Source organism: Macaca mulatta, chromosome 8, assembly GCF_049350105.2.
Source record: "Macaca mulatta isolate MMU2019108-1 chromosome 8, T2T-MMU8v2.0, whole genome shotgun sequence".
Taxonomy (NCBI): domain Eukaryota; kingdom Metazoa; phylum Chordata; class Mammalia; order Primates; family Cercopithecidae; genus Macaca; species Macaca mulatta.
Window position 1 is genome coordinate 94,000,117 of NC_133413.1, and position 13,483 is coordinate 94,013,599.

Here is a 13,483-nt window from a genome sequence, read left to right on the forward strand (position 1 = left end):
CATCTCCTAAAAATATTCTCTGTCTCTACTGTCCTAAGTGTTCCCAGTTATTAATGATTATTGTCTAAATGCCAGAAAATTCTCAAGAAGCTCTCCCTTACCCTAGTGATGCATAGTCCTTTCACTGAGGAAGTTTAAAATCTAGTGATACACAGATAATGTTATTGTTCTGGTCCAGGGCAACTGCTTTGTTATTAGCCATACTCTCTATGGTAATTTTTGTTTTACTGAAGCACATGACTCTCTGTCTTTCTGCTAGGGAAGGTGAAAGAACATAATTCAGAAATACAAAGCATAAATTTAAATCCAGAGTTAGTATCTAGTAATTTAACCCAAAGCATCTGTCAGGTTTTGGAAGCAAAGGTGGGATGCTGCTGTAATGTCACAGTTCCATAGGATATTAAACTGCCTCATGCACTGACAGTTGCCCATGTACATTTTAGTTGAACTAGTTCCAGTCATGCTATTCTAACAATAGTAATTATTAATAATGATAGAATACTGAAACATTTCTTTATTTATGTAATTTATGGAAACACAATAAATACACTTGTGTTTTTCATCTACAACAATTAATAAGTCCAGTTCAGTAACCCTAACCACATTCAGATTTCAGGATAGATAGGAATATAGTATCAACTGATTTTCAATAGACTTTTTGATATTTTCTGAAAAAATATAGAAAATAGGAAATTTATAATTTGCTGTTACATATATTTATATCAGTGAACTTCAGGTCATAAATAAAACGAGAAAAATTCAAGTTAATTGCTGGTGGATTCATAGATTTAATATGTTTCTCAATTTAAGCTTAGTCATATTATTTGCATGTATTCCTTCTATAGTCTGAACCATATAAAATCGTTATATTTATAGGTCAATGGAAGTATCAGTAATTTTATATAATTCAATCAAGTATTTGGTTTACCCTGCAGTACTTGGATATTTATGTTATTCATATTTTCTTCTATTGTTTTTCATTTATCAAATGTTTATTGAGTACCTTGTTAATACTAAATAAGGTCCTGGAGTCTGGGAATTCAACTCTGATGACAACTGGGCTTTGCCTTTATTTGCAATACACTTTGCCTTTTGTTTTGTTTTGTTTTGTTTTTACCAGAATAATGTTTCTAAATCTCTTTGATATTTCATCGGCTGTGTCATTAGCATCTCTTGTATAGTTACTTCTGTGGTTTTACAAATATTTTAATTCTTTGATCAAGCCTCATATTAGGTAAATACACAACCCTAAAATATATATGGGTATTTAAGTAAAGAAACCCTCAGAAATCTATTGAATTTTTAGAAAAATCTTGTGATCTGAATTAACTTCAGAATAGTTAGCGTGCTAAATGTTGCATATAATAAAAATTCTAAGTTCGAATCAAATTTTATTAGAAAAAGCATTTGGAAATACTGACAATTCTTTCAAACAATATTGTCTTTATTCTGTTAAAATCTGTTCATTAATAGTTTGTTTTTTACATCAACCCTTAGAGCTTCCTCTTTTATTGGCTGAAATTATCACATTAAAATAAATAAATATTATATATGAATACATTATATACGTTTATATTTATATATGTTTTAATAGTTTTACAGAGGATATTCTCAATATAATTTACCTCTAATTAACTTTGCTATTACTGTACTTTGACCAAATTGTGGGTAGAGATAAAAATAAGGAAATGGCTGCCAGTTTCTCAGTTTTTCACAAGGTTGCATTTGTGGGAAGTGTTGTTTAAACATACTAAGAGTTCAATTATGTTAGTTCTTGTTTTGTTTTGTAAAACATCCTTTTGTTCATCTTTTGTTAGTTATTTTCCAGGCATTTCTCACTCTGTAAGGATCACAACACTGTATTTTGAAGAATAACCTAAACGCTCAATTTCTAATTTAAGAATTCAAAATTCTGCTTTCTTCAGTTATATAACCTAAATGCACAGTTTTAGAATTCCTTAATTTCTTTACCCTTCACCTGTTTCTGAGAATCTCCCACACAGGATACTCTCACTTAGCTTCTATTTCCCTTCACAAGCTGCCAAATTTAAGACAGTAAATTGTTCTGTAGCAAGTTATCAATCCTGCTGTATTTGCCTTATAATTGTAGTTAAACCTTTGTTTCTGCTATCCCGTCTTCTTTCTATACCTAAGTCCACATCTCAGTGGCACTAATACACTGTGTTTCTTTATAAGCCTTATTGCAAAATATATAGTTTCCCATCTGAGGCATTCTGTCTATACATTTCCTGAGGCAAAAGGCCATGATGTACTTTTATTACTATCATATGCACTTGACAGTTGACCCTTTCAAAGTCTAAAGAATCTCAGAATGTTGAATTACCTCTTTCTATATACTTCTTACTCAGGCTTATTTTGTATATTGAAGAATCAGATCAAAAGGTAAAATTTTTCTACCACACCTGATTTTACTTATATATTTTATAATTATGTGTTTAGCCCAGTGAGATAAACAGCTCCTAGAAGCTATGTCCACTTTAAAATAACAGGGATGATCAGAATTACATTGCACAGTTGTCATTAATAAAAGAGAAAGCTTATAGGAAAAGGGTGTTAACTGATTAAGAAAATGAGTTATTTTTTTTAATTTAACTGTTTTTTTTTAAATATTATTATTATACTTTAAGTTCTAGGGTACATGTGCATAATGTGCAGGTTTGTTACATATGTATACTTGTGCCATGTTGGTGTGCTGCACCCATCAACTCGTCAGCACGCATCAACTCGTCATTTACATCAGGTATAACTCCCAATGCAATCCCTCCCCCTCACCCCTCCCCATGATAGGCCCCGGTGTGTGATGTTCCTCTTCCGGAGTCCAAGAGATCTCATTGTTCAGTTCCCACCTATTAGTGAGAACATGCAGTGTTTGGTTTTCTGTTCTTGCGATAGCTTGCTGAGAATGATGGTTTCCAGCTGCATCCATGTCCCTACAAAGGACACAAACGAAAATGAGTTATTTTTTAACTAGCAGTAAAAGACGAGATATAAATGACAGAAGAGAAAGGAATACAATCTAAAATTGAGAGGAAATACTTAATAAAAAGGAGGAATTATTTAATATGATTATAGCTGAAATGTAAAAATGAAATATAATCTGTATGTTGATATAAACATCAAAGTGCAAAGCATGTTAGTCAATGCAACACTTACCCAAAAATAAACTTGAGAAATAAATGTTTGCATAATTTTAATAATTATTTTAATAAAAATAATTTTAATAATAATAATAAATGACAATTATTTTAATAGTTTAAATATGTTAAATATTTTAACATAATTCAACTTAATATTTTATCAAATATAGATCTTTCAATAAAGATAAGAAAGAAAAATGAATGAATGGATTAGAAAGAGAAGAAACTGATAACTGATTAATGGGCTATTCTAATTTGTAACATTGTCTCTTAAATATATAATTTAATTTTACTTCCATTGTTTTCAAAAGAAGAATATACATGTAAGTGGTATAAGTTAAGATTAAAGTTATACAAAGCATTTAAAATATAGTCTATATACAAAGCACTTAAAATATAGTTTAATTTAATCAGTTGAGTGTTAAAAACACTTTTTCTTCCAAAATGGACTGTGTGGGTAAATACAACCTGAAACATTTCTGTAATATTTTCTTAATAGAAAGTTTTAAAAGGTGGTAAAGAGCAATGACTTTGGCATCATAATGCCTGGATTCAAATTCTGATTCAGCTTTACTGTCAATGTGACTTTGAAAAATTATTGATCTTTTCAGTACCTAAATTCCTTGAACTGTACAATGTGAATCATACATTTCTTGATATATTGTAACTCTGGACTCATTAAATGTTAACTATCATATTTATTAAGAATATTGTTATTTTCTCAGAAATCAAACTAGGTTTTGAACCCAGGGACTGATATGCCTGGAAATTTTTCATTTAATCGAGTATATGTACCAGACATTTATTATGTGGAGGGTTCTGTTTTATTCTTTTTCTGCCACGTTAATAGCACCCGCAGTTTCCATCCATAGATACAAATAAAGAAAATATGACCAGCATCTACACAACATTTGAGGTAGAGGAAAAAAAGGTACGATTTTGAAGTCAGGGCACATTTTAAATGAATACATTCTTGAAGAGAAGGCCCCAGGAGTTTTGATATGTTTATCAGAAAGACATGATTAGAAATGGTAACATTTATCCCATGGTCTTCATTAATTGTATTTTATACAAAGGGAAATCAACCAGCAGGGGAGACTATACAATGAGACAATGATGAATAAAGAAAGAAAAGAAGGAGGTACAAATGAAAGCAATAGCCTGAGGTCTGGCTCTATTTGTTGTAGGCCTTTGCCATGTCTCCGTTTATGCTGATTTAGTGTAGGAGCTGGTAATTACCTCAGAAAAGAGTCTGACTTAGTGTACCTAAGGTGGGCTTCTAAATTCCTAACATCTCAACAATTAATAATAATAAACAAATTTAGAGCGGCACAGGTTAGATGTAAGGTTGTGTTGGTGTATATTCTCCATACAGAAAATTATACAATATTTGAACATGAAAAAGCAATTAAGGAATACACAACCAAAATTAAAATATGTACTCAAATAGAGTATCTTTTAGAGTTTTAAATACATGCAGAATCAAATTGTGCAACAAGTATAACAAAATAGGTCAGGAAGGTAGTTACAGTTGAAGCATTCTGAGGTTGCAGCACTAAGTAAATGTCAAACCAAAGGAAGAAACTGAGGCAAAATTAAAATAAGTAGATAGCTTATTTGGGCAAGGTTGAGGGCTGCAGCCCCGGAGACATAGATTCAAGTTGCCCTGAATACAAGCTCTGATTAGCAGTAGTTACAGCATCATAAATAAAATTTAGCTAATTGTTATATCTAGAATACGACACTAAATTCCTATAGGTTTTTGTTGTTGTTGTTGTTAAAGTACACAGGGAGCATTTACCAAAAGTATTGTATAATGGGCTGTTTTAAAGAAAATATTAACTAAATTCAAGAGTTTTGTGTATTAAAATTATGTGTGTTCTCTGATATAATAGGTTTAAGGTATGAATCAATAATTTAAGAATTAGAAATCAATCCTCTAAAGAATAGCAAATTAACCCCAAATAAAAGTGATAGAAAAAATGCAAAGTTAGGACAATATCAGAAATTTGTATGAAAAACACTTACATACAATTAAGAAAAAATTAACAAAACTAAATATTGGTTCCTTACAAACAAAATGGAAATTGATAAGCTTCTGGCAAGATGGATAAAGTACCATTATCAATATCAAGGATAAAAAGAGGACGTTACTTCAATTTCTGTAAACACTACAAATTAGTAAGAACATGTTATGAAGGCTGTATGCCTATAAACTTCAAATATTGGAATAAATAAAAAAGTATTTTATAAACAAAAGTTAAAATGTAGTGCAATATTTAATAGAAGAAGCAGACTATCTGAAACGAAATGGCTTCTCCTTTGAATATTTAAGTTTAGGGGTAAGACTTTCATTCAAAGAAATACTCAGGTCCAAATGGCTTCATTGATGAAATTTAGCAATTAAAAATAACCTCAGCTTATATACAATCTTCTAGAGAATAAAAAATAGCAAATAATCTTCAATGCATTTATGGCACCACCATAATCTGATACAAAATGTGGGAAGTATATAGTCTTTAAAACAGTATAGGTATATAGTTTTTGAAAAAGAATATTCAAGCCAATCTCTCTTAGGTGAAAATCTTAGATGCAATACCTAAACAAATAGTATATTATGAGAAAAAAAATTTACATATAAGGGCCAGAGACTTCTCAATTTAGTATAGCATATAAAATTATATGCTATAAATTCTAGAAGCTCACAGAACCCAAAGAGGATAAATAAGAAGACCACCATAGCTGGTACATTTTGGACAAATTGCTGACAATCAAAATTTAACAAAACTATTGAAAGCAGCTAGAAAGAGAAAAGGATAGTTTACTATAACAAACAATGAATTCAATGAGCATAAATTTATCATCTGAAATAGTTGAGGCAAGCTGGGCGCGGTGGCTCATGCGTGTAATCCCAGCACTTTGGGAGGCCGAGGCAGGCAGATCGCCTGAGGTCATGAGATCAAGACCAGTCAACATGAGATCATGGCCATCATGGGGAAACTCTGTCTTTACTGAAAATACAAAAATTAGCTGGGCTTGGTGGTGCACGTCTGTGATCCCAGCTACTTGGGAGGTTGAGGCAGGAGAATTGCTCGAACCCGGGAGGTGGAGGTTGTAGAGAGCAGAGATCGAGCCACTGCACTCCAGCCTGGGCGACAGAGCGAGAGTCCGCCTCAAAACAAAACAAACAAACGGAGGAGGAGGAGGGGGAGGAGGGGGAGGGGAGGGGGAGGGGGAGGGGAGGGGGAGGGGGAGGGGGAGGAGGGGGGAGGAGGGGGGAGGAGGGGGGAGGAGGGGGGAGGAGGGGGGAGGAGGGGGGAGGAGGGGGAGGGGGAGGGGAAGGGGGAAGGGGAGGAGGGGGAGGACATTTTTTAATGTTAACTTTTATTTTAGATTTGGAGGGTTCTTGCATGATTCTGAGTTTTGGGGTACAATTGATCCCATCACCCAAGTAGTTAGCATAGTACCCAATAGTTACTTTTTAAAACCTTGTCCCACTCCATTCCTACCCCCTCTGGTAGTCCTGGTGACCATGACTATTGTTGTCATCCTTTTATACCCATGAGTACTGAATGTTTAGCTCCCATTTAGAAGTGAGAATGTGTGATATTTGGTTTTCTGTTCTTGCCTCAATTCGCGTATGGTAATGGCTTCCACCTGCATCCATGTTGTTGTAAAAGGCATGATTTCATTCTTTTTTCTTTTTTTTTTTTTTTTTTTTTTTGAGACGGAGTCTGGCTCTGTCGCCCAGGCTGGAGTGCAGTGGCCGGATCTCAGCTCACTGCAAGCTCCGCCCCCCGGGTTTACGCCATTCTCCTGCCTCAGCCTCCCGAGTAGCTGGGACTACAGGCGCCCGCTGCCTCGCCCGGCTAGTTTTTTTTTTTTTTTGTATTTTCTAGTAGAGACGGGGTTTCACCGTGTTCGCCAGGATGGTCTCGATCTCCTGACCTAGTGATCCGCCCGTCTCAGCCTCCCAAAGTGCTGGGATTACAGGCTTGAGCCACCGCGATTTCATTCTTTTTTAAATGGCTACATAGTATTCCGTGGTGTGTATGTACTATATTTTCTTTATCCAATCCACTGTTGATGGGCACCTAGGTCTTCGCTATTGTGAATAGTGCTGCTGTGAACATACCAATGTAGGTGTCTTTTTGGCAGAGTGATTTATTTACTTTTTGGATATACACCAAGTAATGAAAGACTAGGTTGAATGGTAGTTCTGTTTTAAGTTCTTTGAGAAATCTCCAAACTGTTTTCCACATTCCTACCAACAGTGTATAAGCATTCCCTTTTCTCTACTGCCTTGTGGGCATATGTGCTTTTTCTCATTTTTTAGTAATCATCATTATGCCCGGTGTGCATAGTATCTCATTGTGATTTTGATTTGCATTTCTCTGATGATTAGTGATGTTGAGCATTTTTTAAAATATGTTTGCTGACCACTTGTATGTTTTATTTTGAGAAGTATCTGGTCATGCCTTGTGACCAGTTTATAATGGGGTTATTTGTTTTTAGCTTGTTGAATTGCTTAAGTTTCTTATAGATTCTGGATATTAGGTCTTTGTTGGATACACAGTTTGTGAACACTTTCTCCCATTCTGTAAGGCATCTGTTCACTCTGTTGATAGTTTCTTTTGGTATGCCAAAGCTGTTAGTTGATTTAGGTTCCACTTGTCAATTTTTGTTGTTGTTACAATGTTTTTTGAGGACTTCGTCAGAAATTCTTTCACAAGGCCATTGTCCAGAATGGTGTTTCCTAGTTTTCTTCTAGGATTCGTATAGTTTGAGGTCTTCTATTTAAATCTTTTATCCATCTTCAGTTAATTTACGTATATGGTGAAAGATATGGAACCAGTTTCATTCTTCTGCATATGGCTATCCAATTTTCCCAGCACTATTTATTGAATAGAGAGTCTTTGTCCCAATGCTTATTTTTTGTCAACTTAGTTGAAGGATTATGATTTTTTTCAATTTTACTGTTCTCTTTTTGCTAAATTTATCAGATATTATTTTTGTTGGTATTATATCTACTTCTTTTAAAAATGTCAAATATTATATTTTTGTGATATTTTATTTAAGCCCTTGAATTTCACTTATGAACTTTGAACTTTTATTTGACAGGTCATTTAAAAAAATTATTTAACTTCTTGAGCAATTATTTATTTACTGTTTTTTACTATTTCATAGTTCCTCTGCTTTATGATACAATTTGTGTATGTATTATTTTCCTTTCTTTTGTGTAGTATGCTTTTTTTCTTTCATTGTCTTAGCATTATTTATGATACAGTTACATTGTGGTAACTTCATCATCGTTAGTTATGTTTGAATAATGATCATGCTTTCTCATGTGGCTTTATCCAATACATGTTTAGAGAAAGGGCTAGGGTCAGGAGCTTGAGCATGGAGCTAATAGGATGATGCCTATTATTTCAGTTAATTTTCTCACCACATTTTGTGCTAGAGGTTTGACTTTGCTTCAGGCTAGCTTGCTGTCTTCCTTGTTGACAACATAGCACCTCTGTCAAAGGTCCTGTGGTTATGGTTTTAACACTGGTTTCCTTCAGCTGACCACAATTATGAGCTGCAAGGTGGATCGTTGCTCCATTTAACAGGGTCCAGCGTTCAGTTTGCAATCCCACAGAGAACAGGAAAAGTTTAGTTGCTTCTATCTTTATGATGATTTTCTATCTACTTATGGAGAACTCTGACCACTGCATATAACCCTGAAGAAGTATGTCTCTATACTCAGCAATATCCCTGGATTGTTAATACAGCAGCGTATTTAAAAGCTGGTTTAATTAGTTTATAGTTTGAGGTTGTGAATAGTTTCTAGTTCTGCTAAATATTGAAATTTTCTTTTTCACTTTTTATTGCTACATTTTCTTTAATATATTATTTGCTTTGTATTCAGGGTGGTAAATACTTTTACAATGGCTTATGTTCTGCCAACTTTAACAACTGTTTTCTTTCTGTGTGTGTGTGTATGAGGTGTATATTAATCTCTTTCCTATCTTGTACTTGCATTATAAATCAGGAAAATAAATGTTTGCCATAGTACCACAATTCCTTTATTTCATAAAATTTGCTGAGCACTTTAAAATTTGATGGAGATTATATATATATATATATACACACACACACACACAATAATTTTACCTACTTTATCTTCCCTAATAATTATGTTTTTTTATTTTAAAAAGTAAGAATACAGAATTAAAATTTGAATATTTAAGAAAAAGAAGTATATAAATTAACTAGTTTTCTAAACTTCTTGCTTGAGGGTAAACTCTGTAGTTCTATTAAATGTAATTTGTATATGTGAAGAATAGTGAGGTCCATGTTGCTGTTACTGTTTTAACTTAAAATCATGATTGTAAATAATACCCCTAAAACAGTGGTGAAACACGTAAGAACAGCTTTCCATCCAACAAATTCCCTAAATGGCTTTTCAATTTATAGCCAAATAATTGATATCAGAATTTACTATAGTCAGATTGTGACAAATATAATGGCACTGAGACCAGTCTATGGTTCTCAGACTGGCACTGCAAATGCATCCTAAGACAGTGTTTATCACTCCCCCACATTCGATTTCTTGGCCATCTCAACTGTACAATCTGACACTCTATCTTGATACATATTTTTTGCCTTAATTTTCACATAAAATTCTTACTTTTAATGCATATTAACTCATTCATTTAAGATATATTTATAATATCTATCTATACATCAAGCACTATTCTAGGCAAAGTTAACAGATCAAAATTTCTATTCTCTTAAGGATTATAGCCTGATAGGGGAACACAAACAATAAGTAAACAAATACATTGTATGTCAAATGATGATAAATGCTATGAAAAACAAAATTTGTGAATAAAGGCATGAAGTGTGTAGGGAGCCCTATTTTCAAAAGGCATGAAGTGTGTAGGGAGCCCTATTTTCAAAAGAGTGTTCAGAGGAGAAATCTCAGATAAGGTAACATTTGAACAAATGAATGGAAGAATTGATCCATGCAGATATCTAGGAATGACCTTTAAAGACAGAGGGAACAGGCCGGTCGCTGTGGCTCATGCCTGTAATCTCAGCACTTTGGGAGGCTGAGGCAGGCAGATCACCTGAAGTTCGGAGTTTGAGACCAACCTGACCAACGTGGAGAAACCCCGTCTCTAGTAAAAATACAAAATTAGCCAAGTGTGGTGGCGCATGCCTCTAATCTCAGCTACTTGGGAGGCTGAGCCAGGAGAATTAATTGCCTGAACCTGGGAGACGGAGGTTTTGGTGAGCCGAGACTGTGCCATTGCCCTCCAGCCTTCCAGCCTGGGTAACAAGAGCAAAACTCTGTCTCTAGAAAAAAAGAAAAGAAAGAAAAAGAAAAAAGACAGAGGTAACTGAAATGAAAAGTACTTGAATACTTAATATGTTTAATAACATCGAAGAGTATGTGTGACTAGCATACAGCGAGCAAATTAGGGTGTGGAAGGAGTTGATATCAGTAGTATCACGGAGCCAAAACATAGTAAGCACATTGGATTTTATTTTGAGAGTGATGAGAAAACATTAGAATTTTAGCAGAGATGTGGTATGGTATGCCATTAATCACTCCTTTTGCCATATTGAGAATTCCTGTTGTGGTGAGGTATTTAAAATGCCATGAGTGTATTGGAGGGAAAGGATAATTCTGGAAATCAGAAAGCTATTGCAATAAATCAAGATAGAAGAAAAGGTGGCTTGGAATGTCGTGGTGGCAGTGGTAGTGGTGAGAGATCAGATTCTTGATATATTATGAAAGTAGACCCACGATGATTTGTTGTTGGAATTTTTGTGGGAGAAAAATAGTAGTCAAAGATAACTACACAGTTTTTGACTGTAAAATAAAATAATAGTTTGCCATTAATAAATGTGAAAAAAGGCATGGGGAAGGAGCGGATTTGAAGGGTATAAGCCAAATTGGTACATGGAATAGACAGACGTACAAGTTGGGAATTTAGGAAAGGTCTGAAATTTAAAAATCGGTATTTATCAATAACTTACTTATATGGTATTTATGATCATAAGAATAAATGAAATTACCTACGACAGATGTATCCTGAGAAAATAGGAAGTTTGTAGTGGGTTCTAGAGTGTATCAAAATGTAAGGGTAGGAACAATGAACAGATTTCAAAAAGAGACTGAGTCCAGTGATGGAAGCGGGTAAAGAAAAGGGAATGGTATTCTCAAATTGGAGTCTGTTCCTAAGGCAATGGAAGGACAGATCGCAGAATGATTGTGTATAGAAGCTTCCCATTCACAAGAGTTTTACTTCAAAGAGATCAGAGGAGTGGGAAAGGACCTGAACGAGAACAGAAGATGGTGTCTCTGTGTGTGTGTGTGTGTGTGTGTGTGTGTGTGTGTGTGTGTGTGTGTTAGGTTAGGGAATATTAAAGCCTCCTGTTTATATCCTGGTAGGGATGACTCAGTAAAAACAAAGATAAAAATAAATCATGATGAAGAAGACACTGGGCAATTTTAAATGCAAAGTCAATGAATGGGAAGAAAAAAGTAGGATCTAGTGCACCTGTGATATTGTTCTTATTCAGCAGCATGAGCTGTTCATTCTGGAAGGGGAAAGAATTCCAGGAGGCAGACATAGGCATGCTCATACAATTTGGAGGTAGAAAAATGTGGATATTCATTTTCTTATTACCTCTGTATTCTCAACATACCTGGAAAAAAATGCAATAGCTATAGCTAAGTAGAGGCAAGAAGTAGAGTACATTTGAAAAGACAGGAAACATTGTGGGGGATGGGAGGGAAATGTCCTCTCTAAAAGTAGGAAAGTGAATTTAAAAAGTATTAGAATGTTCAGACAGCACTGCGGGCACATTGGAGGCTTCTTGGCATGAATTTAAAGTAAGACTAGTTAACATGGCTGTTTCTCTATGGCTAAATTCAGCTACTTGAAAGCTGCCTCAACGAAATAAATTATGATGGATGAATAGATAGATAGAAAGATAGATAGATAGATAGATAGATAGATAGATAGATAGATAGATAGATCAGCTATGGATAGATAAAAATGATGTGGCCTGCTCACCAAATACAGATTAATACTTTGCTCTTTCTTTAAGGTCACATTCAACTCAGGCCCAGATTAAGAGCTTTTCCCAACTCCTCTATTTAATGGATATTTTTAAGGAAATTTCCATCTCAGAATTTTCTTTACTCTCAAAGAGTTTCTATATAGCATTGCCAAAGTTTTTGCAGACCAAATCCTTCTAATTTTGGAATTATTGCCTCAGATGTCATCTATCTTTCAGATAAAACAGCTATTCTTACCTTACTCGTATTTTTAATTCAGATCATCAAAATACAAACAATTAAGTACTATAAAGAAAGTAAGCTTTATTTAAGACATGAGTTTTTCTAATTTGAATCAAGATTGTACAACAGAAAGTTACCTTATTTTCAATTAGTAAATATATTAATTAAATTGATTCATTTTTCTTAAGTCATATATTAGATAATTAACTATTTAGGAATGTTCGAGCAGTGTATTTTAGGAAAGTGGTTTGAACGTATGGTATTATTTGTGTCCTTCTGTGTTTACAGCAGTGTTCCCCTTTTCAGGGAGGATACATTTCAAGATTCCTAGTGGATGCCTCAAACCTCAGACAGCACTGAGCCCTGGCCAACAAACACCAAAGTCACCCTTTCACTTAAAGGAAGCACTTGTGGTTTCCCTTTGGCATATCTAAATTGTCAGCCTCACTACTCTTGTGCTTTGGGGACATTATTGTATAAAATAAGAGTTAGTTGAATACAATCACTATGATACTATGGCACTAGATCTAGTAACCCAGACAGCTATTAAGTGACTAACAGGCAGGTAGCAGCTGACACAGTATGGATGCACTGTACACAAGGACGATCATGCCCTGATAAAGATGGATTAGGACGACAAGAAATTTCATCATGTTCCTTGGAACAGCAAGCATTTAAAACTTTAAAAAAATTTATTTCTGGAATTTTTCATTTCATATTTTCAGATGGCTCTTGACCACGGATAACTGAAACTGTGGAAAGTAAAATCACAAATAAGGGAGGAATTATTGAATAAGGGAGGATCTACTCTGTGTGTGTGTGTGTGTATACTATTGTGTGTATACATATATATATTCTATCTTATGAAATATTTGAAAGATATAAATTTCAGATATATATGCATATATATACTTATATGTGTACATATGTGTGTGCATATATATATCTCTCTCTCTCAAAATAATTGAAATTTGACTTAAGTTTTTGTGACACAAACACATGTACTTGGAATACACCCTTTGCT